This window comes from Elgaria multicarinata, chromosome 3 (assembly GCF_023053635.1).
Source record: "Elgaria multicarinata webbii isolate HBS135686 ecotype San Diego chromosome 3, rElgMul1.1.pri, whole genome shotgun sequence".
Classification (NCBI taxonomy): Eukaryota; Metazoa; Chordata; class Lepidosauria; order Squamata; family Anguidae; genus Elgaria; species Elgaria multicarinata.
Window position 1 is genome coordinate 5,950,805 of NC_086173.1, and position 12,302 is coordinate 5,963,106.

Sequence of the window (12,302 nt, forward strand, 5' to 3'; positions counted from 1 at the left end):
GGCAGCTTTAACTGTTGTGATGAAGAGGAAATTTCACCAGGTTCCCCATGTATACAAATGATACCTACTGAAATTTCCTTTTCAATACAACTGTTAAAGATACAGGAGCCCTGTCCTCCTTTTCATAGGGTCACCCTAGTTTCATTGCCCCCAGTATGATGATAATACCAAATTCTATCTTTCTCTTCCAACCCAAGGAAGATGTTCTAGCTCTAAATTGAAGTCTGAAACTGATAATGTAGTAGAGTTCTTGATTTTTATTACTGCCTTGAGAACATTTTTTTCCCCTCAAGACAGCTAACAGAAATAAAGGAGGGATATCAAATAAATATATAAAACTCAGGCAGCCTTTCCCAACATGGGGCCTTCCAGATGTTTTGGGTAATTCCCACCAGCCCCAGCCAGTATGGCCAATGGTCAGGGATGATGGGAGTTATAGTCATAGAATCATAGAATAGCAGAGTTGGAAGGGGCCTACAAGGCCCTCGAGTCCAACCCCCTGCTCAATGCAGGAATCCATCCTAAAGCATCCCTGACAGATGGTTGTCCAGCTGCCTCTTGATTGCCTCTAGTGTGGGAGAGCCCACAACCTCCCTAGGTAACTGATTCCATTGTTGTACTGCTCTAACAGTCAGGAAGTTTTTCCTGATGTCCAGCTGGAATCTGGCTTCATTTAACTTGAGCCTCTTCATAGGGCTTTGTTTCCAGACCCCTGATCATCCTGGTTGCCCTCCTCTGAACACGCTCCAGCTTGTCTGCGTCCTTCTTGAATTGTGGAGCCCAGAACTGGACGCAATACTCTAGATGAGGCCTAACCAGGGCCGAATAGAGAGGAACCAGTACCTCACGTGATTTGGAAGCTATACTTCTATTAATGCAGCCCAAAATAGCATTTGCCTTTCTTACAGCCATATCGCACTGTTGGCTCATATTCAACTTGTGATCTACAACAATTCCAAGATCCTTCTCCTTTGTAGTATTGCTGAGCCAAGTATCCCCCCATCTTGTAACTGTGCCTTTGGTTTCTATTTCCTAAATGTAGAACTTGGCATTTATCCCTATTAAATTTAATTCTGTTGTTTTCAGCCCAGCACTCCAGCCTATCAAGATCACTTTGAAGTTTGTTTCTGTCTCCCAGGGTGTTAGCTATTCCCCCCTCCTCCCAATTTTGTGTCATCTGCAAATTTGATAAGCGTTCCCTGCACAAATTTGATAAGCATTCCCTGTCCAAAATACTTGGAGAACTCCACGTTGAAGAAGACTGCATGAAGAGAAGAAAACTGTGTGGCTTCCCAATGCTGAGTCTGAGGCCGTAGCTAGACCTAAGGTTTATCCCAGGATTGTCCTGGGGTCAAACCTGTTCATCTAAGTGCCACCCAGGGCATCCAGCGCTCAGGCAGGGATGAACCCGGGATGATCCTGGGATAAACCTTTGGTCTAGCTACGGCCTGAGATTCAAAGGGTGCTTCCGGATGAAGCTTTTATCACAATATTGACCTGCCTTGTTCACAGAACTTTATGGTGGCTCTAGCTTTTTTTTTTTCTGTCTTCCCATTGTAGCCCTCCTATATTTTACATTCCCTCCAAGACTTTTCTCTTCTCCCAGGCATTTTTAACAGCATTTTAACAGCATTTAACAACGTTAAGTTTGTTTTTAATGGACCCCACAATTGTTGTTTTTAAATGGATACTGTTGTTTTTATACTGTTTTTATGTGTGTGCGTTTTTTTTTTTAATGTATACTTTTAATGTTTACTATTTTTAAATGTTGTAAACCGCCCAGAGAGCTTCGGCTGTGGGGCGGTATATAAATGTAAATAAATAAATAAATAAATAAAAGACAGAATAGCTACACAATCCCTTCTGACTGTTAGTGCTAGGTGCCATCATCTGAAAGCACCCAAAGACATGTTATTTAATTAACAGTGCAATCCTATAACATCTGCTTAGAATTAAGTCCCATTGAATTAAGTCCCGGGGCTGTGGAAAAACGGGGCCACAAGCAGATCCGGTTATCCCACGTCAAGGGAGGATTTAGCCCGGCCTGACCCCGGGATCCCCAGTGCGTCGTCTGCACGCACAGCAGGGAGCCCGGGCCTCGCACGGGGCTAAGTCCTCATCTAGCAACAGTCAAAGAGTACCTAAAAAGTCTACCTCAATCCCCTCAGTCATTCCCTTATATATCACTCCTCCCCGCTTCTCAGACATTCTAACTCCATCCACTCAGGTCAACATTCTAAAAACCACAGACTTACACACTCAGACATACATTTGGGAACTGACTTGTGGGGTGTAACGCCACACTTACTCCTTGACTATGTTGTATAGTATTGCAACCTGGAAGTCTGTTTGTTTTTCCAAACCCCGAGAGCTAAAATGGAGAGAACTTCCTCAACAGATTCACTCATATGTTACACTGCCTGAGAAATCTTAGAAAGCCATGAGAAGCACAGATTACTCGCTTCCACCAAAGAATAAACACTCCTATGACTATGATTCTGACACACATTGTATCTGGACGCCAGGAAAATGGATCACTTGTGGAACCAAGACTGGTTTTCATCCTGTAGATGAAAAAGAAGCCTGAATGTAAAATCCATGTGACAAACCACGTGTAATGGAGAATTTGATGATAATTTTGCCAGACGGCCCACTGCAATGTACCCGGAACGTGCCATGCAGCAAGCAGGTGGCTAGTGCACCGCCTCTGTTCTTCCCCGAGCTCCCTTTGCTTCCAAAGGTAAACTGCTTCCAAAGGTATCATTTCCTCAGATATCTATCCCACATTTCCTCTTATTTACAGCAGTGGAGCAGAAAATATTTCTTGTCAGTTCATTTTAATCAGGTGTTGTCAAGGAAATGGAACTTGCATGCCAAGGAATGTGGGTGGCGCTCACGTTACCAGGAGAAACCCAGATAGTTGGGGCAGAATCGATTTGTGTCCATTGCGCTCCATTCTTATTTCGTAACTTCCTTCTGTCTCATGGACAAACTTGTTCCGCATCTCATTGCGGTTGCAATTTTCTTGTCTTGTTTTCTTTTTGCAGTTTGGAGAAGTACCCTACCCACATTTCCTTGCAGACTGAAGTTAGAAATTGCCTTGCAGTGCTGTTCTTAATGTGTGACAAACAAGACAGAAAGGCAAGTAACCCAATCCTTTAAGTAGGGTGACCATATGAAAAGGAGGACAGGGCTCCTGTATCTTTAACAGTTGCATAGAAAAGGGAATTTCAGCAGGTGTCGTTTGTATGCATGAAGCACCTGGTGAAATCCCCTCTTCATCACAACAGTTAAAGCTGCCCTCTTTTAAATCTGGTCACTCTACTATACCTCCTGCAGCTTTAACTATTGTGATGAAGAGGGAATTTCATCAGGTTCTCCATATATACAAATGACACCTGCTGAAATTCCCTTTTCTATGCAACTGTTAAAGATACAGGAGCCCTGTCCTCCTTTCCATATGGTCACCCTACCCTTAAGTAGCCAGCAAGGGAGACCAGAGCTTGGTGTAAGTAAGGTGCTATCTATTCCAGAAGAAGAAGCACATTTTACAGGCGGAGTATAAACTTGAGAAGAAACCACAGGCACTTGTGAGCCTTTAAACCACATCTTTCCTTTTAACTGGAGCAAAGAAAGAGGACATATTTGTCACTCTCAATTTCTCTTAAAGGGCGGTGCTGTTGTACAACGTTCTCCCTGTGTTTGGAATGTGGTTTGTGTCTTGTGACGTATGTTGGTTTTTGAGGCAGAGGAAACCCCCCCCCCCCCAAAATTGTCTTGTTGCACCTTAAAGACTAATAAATTAATTTTGGCATCAACTTTTGTGAACACCGGGTTCAATCCTGAACCTGGATGCTGAACACTGGATTCAACGTTGAACCTCAGATACATGAAGGGTTAATTGGCTGATTTATATTGTTTTGCCAGAGGGAATTGAAGTGCAAAGAATATGCATAACATATGCAATGTCATTAAAAACAAAAACAACACCTTTGTCCTTATTCAAACTACAGGAAATAAGAGTTCAATCCCTTTATGAATTGTACTTCAGCACTTTCACAGTATCTGACTTTCAGATTCCTGTGTTCAAAAACGGCTCTTTAAGATCACCAACAGAGTGTCCTCCACTAGAACAGACTTTTAAAAGGTGCATTAAAACACACTTCTTCAAAACACAGCATATTAATAACTCCATGGGTTAAAACTCCAGGTTCAGAAATCACAACAAACAATCCAGGAATGGGTTCTTTAGCAAAGCAGAAGCAGTCAGGAGTCTGCACACGTGATCACTCCTACATGCTCACAAACAACCCATGGTTTGTTAACTATGGATTGTTTAATTGTGCTAACCAGGTCTAAAAGTGCAATAGAAAGGAATAATAATACATCTTAACTATATAGTCTTAAAATTACTCACGGAGAATTCAAAATTAACCAAATTCCCTTTTCTCTCTCTTCCCACTCTAAATTTAGAATAGATGTCTCTGGTAGCCAGTGGAAAATCCACAATACCTGACGGAACGCCTCTCCCGACGTGAATATACCCGGTCACTACGTTCAACATCTAAGGTCCTCCTCCGGGTGCCTACTCCGAGAGAGGCTTGGAGTGTGGCAACGAGGGACAGGGCCTTTTCAGTGGTGGCCCCCAGACTGTGGAATGATCTCCCTGATGAGGCTCGCCTGGCACCAACGCTGCTATCTTTCCGGTGCCAGGTTAAGACTTTCCTCTTTGCCCAGGCATATGGCGGCACATCTTAATCACCCACATGTTTAGGGATTTTTTTAGTGGTTTTTAATGCTTTATGTGTGTATGTTCTGTGTTTTAGAGTTTTAAATTTTGTATACTTGTTTTTACCTCAATTTTAGAATTTCTGTAAACCGCCCAGAGAGCCCTGGCTATGGGAGCGGTATATAAGTGTAATAAATAAATAAATAAATTTTAAGCTAAAGTCAATTAGGTGGGGTCTCTGTCATCAAGCTCCCTGCTCCTCCTGTTTTTGTTTATTCCACTTACTTTAAAAAATAAAGGCTGGCATGTTGCAAAGAAGAGTGTTGCCCTCTAAGACCGTCTTTGTTTGGGTTCAAAAAAGTGATTTTGGAGTTCAGCTCTGACTGCTACATAGGTTGTTGGGCAACTTACTTTTTTGTCTTCTGGGAAATGAGTGTTTTGGGATAGGCCACGCTCACCATGGCAGGCGTGTTATGAATGGGCAAGGCCCACATGGCAGCCATTTGGCTGAAAGCGCCCACAACGCTCTATCAAAATTTGAAATGTGCCCACTGACCTAAAAAGGTTGGGGGGCCCCTGCAATATGTTAACAACCTTGAACATGTTCAGCCCATTATAGACCAAATTGGATTTTCAGAAGAAAAAAGCAGACCAACAGTTCTTTAGTTTCCAGACTGGATTTCTTGGTTATTTTTGAAGACTTTTGACATCTCTCACTAGAGAGAACAGTAATCACTGTTCTTAGGAGACAAGGGGACCATTGTAATAGCGATTTGGCAACATCATAGAATCAGAATAGCAGAGTTGGAAGGGGCCTAAAAGGCCATCGAGTCCAACCCCCTGCTCAATGCAGGAATCCACCCTAAAGCATTCCTGACAGATGGTTGTCCAGCTGCCTCCTGAAGGCCTCTAGTGTGGGAGAGCCCACAACCTCCCTAGGTAGCTGATTCCACCGTCGCACTGCTCTAACAGTCAGGAAGTTTTTCCTGATGTCCAGCCGGAATCTGGCTTCCTTTAACTTGAGCCCGTTATTGCGTGTCCTGCACTCTGGGAGGATCGAGAAGAGATCCTGGCCCTCCTCTGTGTGACAACCTTTTAAGTATTTGAAGAGGGCTATCTTGTCTCCCCTCAATCTTCTCTTCTCCAGGCTAAACATGCCCAGTTCTTTCAGTCTCTCTTCATAGGGCTTTGTTTCTAGACCCCTGATCATCCTGGTTGCCCTCTTCTGAACATGCTCCAGCTTGTCTGCGTCCTTCTTGAATTGTGGAGCCCAGAACTGGACGCAATACTCTAGATGAGGCCTAATCAGGGCCGAATAGAGAGGAACCAGTACCTCACGTGATTTGGAAGCTATACTTCTATTAATGCAGCCCAAAATAGCATTTGCCTTTCTTGCAGCCATATCGCACTGTTGGCTCATATTCAGCTTGTGATCTACAACAATTCCAAGATCTTTCTCGTTTGTAGTATTGCTGAGCCAAGTGTCCCCCATCTTGTAACTGTGCATTTGGTTTCTATTCCCTAAATGTAGAACTTGGCATTTATCCCTATTAAATTTCATTCTGTTGTTTTCAGCCCAGCACTCCAGCCTATCAAGATCACTTTGAAGTTTGTTTCTGTCTTCCAGGGTATTAGCTATCCCACCCAATTTTGTGTCATCTGCAAATTTGATCAGCGTTCCCTGCACCTCCTCGTCCAAATCATTAATAAAAATGTTGAAGAGCACTGGGCCCAGGACTGAGCCCTGCGGTACCCCACTCGTTGCCTCTCCCCAGTTTGAGAAGGTTCCATTGATAAGTACTCTTTGAGTCCGATTCTGTAGCCAACTGTAGATCCACCTAATAGTTGTTCCATCTAACCCACTTTTAGCTAGTTTGTTAATCAGAATGTCATGTGGTACTTTGTCAAAAGCTTTGCTGAAGTCAAGATATATGATATCCACAGCATTCCCACAGTCCACAAGGGAGGTTATCCTATCAAAAAATGAGATCAAATTAGTTTGACAGGATTTGTTCCTGACAAATCCATGTTGGCTTCTAGTAATCACTGCATTGATTTCAAGGTGTTTACAGATTGACTTCTTTATAATCTGCTCCAGAATTTTCCCAGGGATGGATGTCAGACTGACTGCTCTGTAGTTCCCAGGTTCCTCCTTTTTGCCCTTTTTGAAGATAGGGACAACGTTAGCCCTCTTCCAGTCGTCCGGCACCTCACCCGTCTTCCATGATTTTGCAAAGATAATAGACAAAGGTTCTGAGAGTTCTTCCACTACCTCCTTCATTACTCTTGGATGCAGTTCATCGGGCCCTGGAGATTTGAACTCATTCAAGGAAATTAGGTGTTCTTTGACCATTTGTTTATCAATCTCAAACTGCAATCCTTCCCCCTCAACTTCTGCTTCACTTTTTCCAGGGGGGTCATAGACCCGCTTTTGGGAGAAGACCAAGGCAAAGTAGGAATTGAGCACTTCAGCCTTTTCTTTGTCGTCTGTTATCAATTTGCCATCCTCATTAAGCAGTTGAACCACCATTTCTTTCCTCTGTCTTTTACTACTCACGTATCTGAAGAAAGCCTTTTTATTGCTTTTAGCATCCCTCGCTAATCTCAGCTCATTCACAGCTTTAGCCTTCCTGACGCCATTTCGGCACTTCTGCGCCACTTGTCTGTACTCTTCTTTTGTAGCCTGGCCTTCCTTCCACTTCCTATATGTATCCCTTTTTGTTTTCAGTTCATCAATAAGCTTTTTGTGGAGCCACATTGGTTTCCTCTGTTGTCTTCTATCTTTTCTCCTTGTTGGAATTGTTTGTAACTGTGCCTTTAAAATTTCATTTTTTAGATACTCCCACCCATCCTGCACTCCTTTTCTCTTTAGGCTCCCTTGCCACGGGACCTTACTTATTATAGTTCTGAGTTTATTAAAATCACTTTTCCTAAAATCCAGAGTACGTGTATGGCTACGCTCGACTTTTGTCTCCTTCATAATCAAGAATTCAAGTATGACGTGGTCACTTTCCCCCAGAGTTCCTGTAACTGCCACTTTATCCACTAAGTCATCCCTATTGGTCAATAACAAGTCAAGGATTGCCGATCCTCTAGTTCCTTCCACCACTTTCTGTAAGAGAAAGTTATCACCCATACATGGCAGGAATTTCTTGGAAGGGCCGCTTTTGGCAGTAATGGTCTCCCAACAGATATCAGGGTAATTGAAGTCCCCCATCACTAGTACATCACACTTCCTTGAAACACTGGCAATTTGTTTTTCAAAAGTTTCGTCCTCGTCTTCTCCTTGATTGGGTGGTCGGTAGTAGACTCCGATTATCATATTCTTTTTATTCCTTGCCCCATTTATTTTAATCCAGACGCTCTCGACGGGGCTCCCAATCTCATCCTCCTGTATTTCTGTGCAGGGATAGGTATTTTTAACATATAGTGCAACTCCACCTCCCTTTCTATTTCTTCTGTTCTTTTTGAACAAGTTATATCCTTCAATTGCTATATTCCAGTCATGGGAGTCATCCCACCAAGTTTCAGTTATACCTATCAAGTCGTATTTGCCTTCAAGTAATAAGAGTTCAAGTTCATTCTGTTTGTTTCCCATGCTCTGGGCATTAGTATATAGACATCGAAGACCATGTGTTTTATAGTCTGGCTTTGTTCCTACCTTGTTGCAGACACTATTTTGGGACACTGTTGGAGCTGTTCTCTGTACTGTGGTGCATTGGCCTTCATCCATTGTTGCCTCAAAATTTACGTCTCCCACCCCCGTAAGATTCAGTTTAAAGCCCTCCTGATGAAGTTCTTCATGCTGTGGCCGAACTCATTCTTTCCAGCCCTTGTGAGGTGCAACCCATCCCTTGCCAGCAGTCCATGTTCCAAGTAGCGTAGCCCGTGGTCCCAGAATCCAAAACTCTCACGACGGCACCACCTTCGTAGCCAGTCGTTCATCCAGAGTATTTTTCTTTCCCTTTCTAATCCTCTTCCAAGAACCGGGAGGATGGATGAGAAAACTACCTGGGCCCCAAAGTTCTTCAGTTTCCTTCCCAGAACTTCAAAGTCTGAAATGATTTCTTCGTAGCTCTGCTTGGCGACATCATTTGTTCCCACATGGATGAGAAGAAAGGGGTATGTGTCCGTGGGCTTTATGAGCTTCGGTAACCCTTCAGTCACATCTCTAATCTGTGCTCCAGGGAGACAGCACATCTGGCAAGTCCATAGGTCTTCACGACATACTTGGGTTTCAATCCCACGCAGCAGGGAGTCTCCCACAACTACTCTTCTCTTCTTCTTGGTTGACCTACCTTCTGTCTCTTGGTCACTGTTGCATGGTGTCTCCTGTACTTCCTCCTCTGCAAACTGTCCTTCAGACTCATCCTCCAGAAGCTGAAAGCGGTTGCTTAACTCTAATGGTTCCACCGGTGCAGAATGCCTTCTAGTTCTTCTGCTCCTAACTGTCATTCTTTTCCAGGGAGTTTCCTCTTCATTAGCTTTCCTCCCCTCAGCATACTCTACTTCTGCTTCAGCTGGCTGTTGCTCTTCAATCTCGTGTGCTTCTTCTTGCTGTTGCAGTTCCACCGTTTGGTCTAAGAACTCCTCGCCTTCTCTTATTCCTTGGAGGGTGGACACTCGCTGCTCAAGTCCTCTCACTTTTTCTTCCAAAAGTGCCACCAGCTTGCACTTGTTGCAGGTATACGCCAAGTTGAGCTCAGGCAGAAACACGAACATTGCACACCCTTTGCAGGTCACCACCTCTAGGGACTCCTTTCCATCCATATTGTCGATTTCTGCTTTGGTTTTTTTCCCTTTTTGATTATAGTAGAATTGCCTTTGCTTTGTCGTGTCCTCTCTGAAGGTACATGTTGTCCTTCGCCTCTTCTCCACCAACCATAGAAGCAACGCAGGCAGTTATGCTCTTTCGGATTCATGTTTTCTTGTTGTGTTTTTTAAAAAGTCATTTTAACGACTAAAATATTGCCCTACATAAGCTTTCTATGGAAGGAGAGGAAGAAATAAAGTGTCCAATGTCTCAGTACTGGAGATAAGGATGGGAGGAAAACAGATATTCTGTGCAGGTGTGGAGAACTATAAGTGGCTTACAACAATTCTGCAATGCATAGTAGATTGTTACTATTGCAGGGTGGGGCACAAGTGTGGAGGCAGCAGGAGTTATAGTAACTGTACAATGTGGCCTGCTGTTAGTATCCTGCTTCTGCAAGCGAGGAGGGCGAGTTGGGAATGCCGAGGTTAACACAGCCAGAGTGATTTAGGAACACATTGTCATGCTGTCGCCATATTGCAGAATGGAGGAAGGGTGAGAATGAATTACAATAACCTTGCAGTGTAGTCCAATGATATCATCCCCAGATTGCAGGTTTGAGCAAGAGTTACACCCACCACCCTCTACCAAGATTTTAGCAATAAATGGAGGCTTAGGTGGATTGTGGCTTACAAAGCAAATCTCTAATAAAGGCTTTAAAAGACGCCACCCATCCAATCTTTAATAGCGAAATAAACTTTACAGAGCAACCCTATGAATGTCTACTCAGCAGTAAAACCCACAGAATATCACTTCCAGTTAATTACAGATGAGACTGCAGCCTTAGGGCACAGGGACAATCTTATGTGTGTTTAGACACAAAATAAAAGTCCTACAAGTCCCAGCATCCCCCAGCCAGCCACTGGGGGATGCTGGGAGTTGTATGACTTTCTTCTCTGTCTAAACATGCATAGAATTGCGCCTTTGGCCGTTCTGTGGTACTATCAGTGTTTCCAAATAATGCTTCAAAAATGCAACAGCGCCTCCTGCCTCCTGTTCACGTTCAGCTGCTTGGGGGTCCAGCACAAACAAACATACAGATTGCAGCAAAGGTCAACCGAATTAAACAGCTCTCACTTCATCGCCCCTCCCCTCAATCCAAAACCGGGACTGAACTGTGCCCCAGAACAACCACTTGCTCGTAGTCACGTTGTGCTTTCGTCCAGAGATCTTGGGAGATCTCAGCTTAAACCGGATGCGAGAGGAGCGTGTGTTACTTTACGCAACCTTCCCAAACCCGGAGCTCTCCGGATGTGTTGGAAGACTACAGCTCCCAACATGCCTCAGCAAGCATGGCTTACAGAGACATGTTGGGAATTGCAGTCCAGTACACCCAGAGGGCACCAGGTTGGGGAAGGAAGCTCTGCAATGTGTCCTCTAGACCTCCCAAAAGTATAGACTCACATCGCTTATTTTTTGCAATCTTTCCTGGCGAACCCCGCCTTCTCCAACCTGGTACTTCCAGATGTGTTGGGCTACAACTCCCAGCAAACCTAGGGTGACCATATGGAAAGGAGGACAGGGCTCCTGTATCTTTAACAGTTGCATAGAAAAGGGAATTTCAGCAGGTGTCATTTGTATATATGGAGAACCTGATGAAATTCCCTCTTCATCACAATAGTTAAAGCTGCAGGAGGTATAGTAGAGTGACCAGATTTAAAAGAGGGCAGCTTTAACTGTTGTGATGAAGAGGGGATTTCACCAGGTGCTTCATGCATACAAACGACACCTGCTGAAATTCCCTTTTCTATGCAACTGTTAAAGATACAGGAGCCCTGTCCTCCTTTTCATATGGTCACCCTAGCAAATCCCCAGCCATGGTGGGAGTTGTAGTCCATCGCATCTGGAAACACCAGCTATGGGAAAGGCTGGGCTAGCCAGAGAAACGAACTATGTGAGTGTCTTAGAAATCCTCCCTCCTTCAAGCGGCGACAGGCAGCTTAAACTGTAGCGGCCATTGGACGGCGCCGTGTCCCAATCCGCCCCACGCCAAAATATTTGCACCACAACCCAAGATGAAGGCTGACATCATGCCCTTGGGCTTCTTACGTGGGGTTGGGGAGGAGGAAAACGTGGCTGTTTCTATTTATTATGTCTATTTATTATGTGGCTGTTTCTATTTATTATGTCTATTTATTATGTGGCTGTTTCTATTTATTATGTCTATTTATTATGTGGCTGTTTCTATTTATTATGTCTATTTATTATGTGGCTGTTTCTATTTATTATGTCTATTTATTATGTGGCTGTTTCTATTTATTATGTCTATTTTAGGGTGACCATATGAAAAGGAGGACAGGGCTCCTGTATCTTTAACAGCCATGTAGGAAAGGTTAAAGCTGCAGCAGCCCTGCCCTCTTTTGTATCTGGCCACTCTACTATAGCTAGTGTAGCTTTAACTGTTGTGATGAAGAGGGAATTTCACCTGCTGAAATTCCCTTTCCTACATTACTGTTAAAGATACAGGAGTCCTGTCCTCCTTTTCATATGGTCACCCTAGTCTATTTATTATGTGGCTGTTTCTATTTATTATTATATCACACGATCTCCCCATGAGGTCGAGGAGAGCTGATACCCAGACAGGGGCTGCTGACGCCCCTGCAAGGTAGTCCCTTAATGTAGAAGCCCCATTTTGTTTCTGGGCGTCCTTGGCCAGGGCCGCCGCCTCCTCCTCCTCCTCCCACCCAACGTCACTTCCGCCTCCATCCTGGCCTCGTCCCTTTCGTTTCTCCGATTTGCTTTCTCTTTCTAGATGTCACT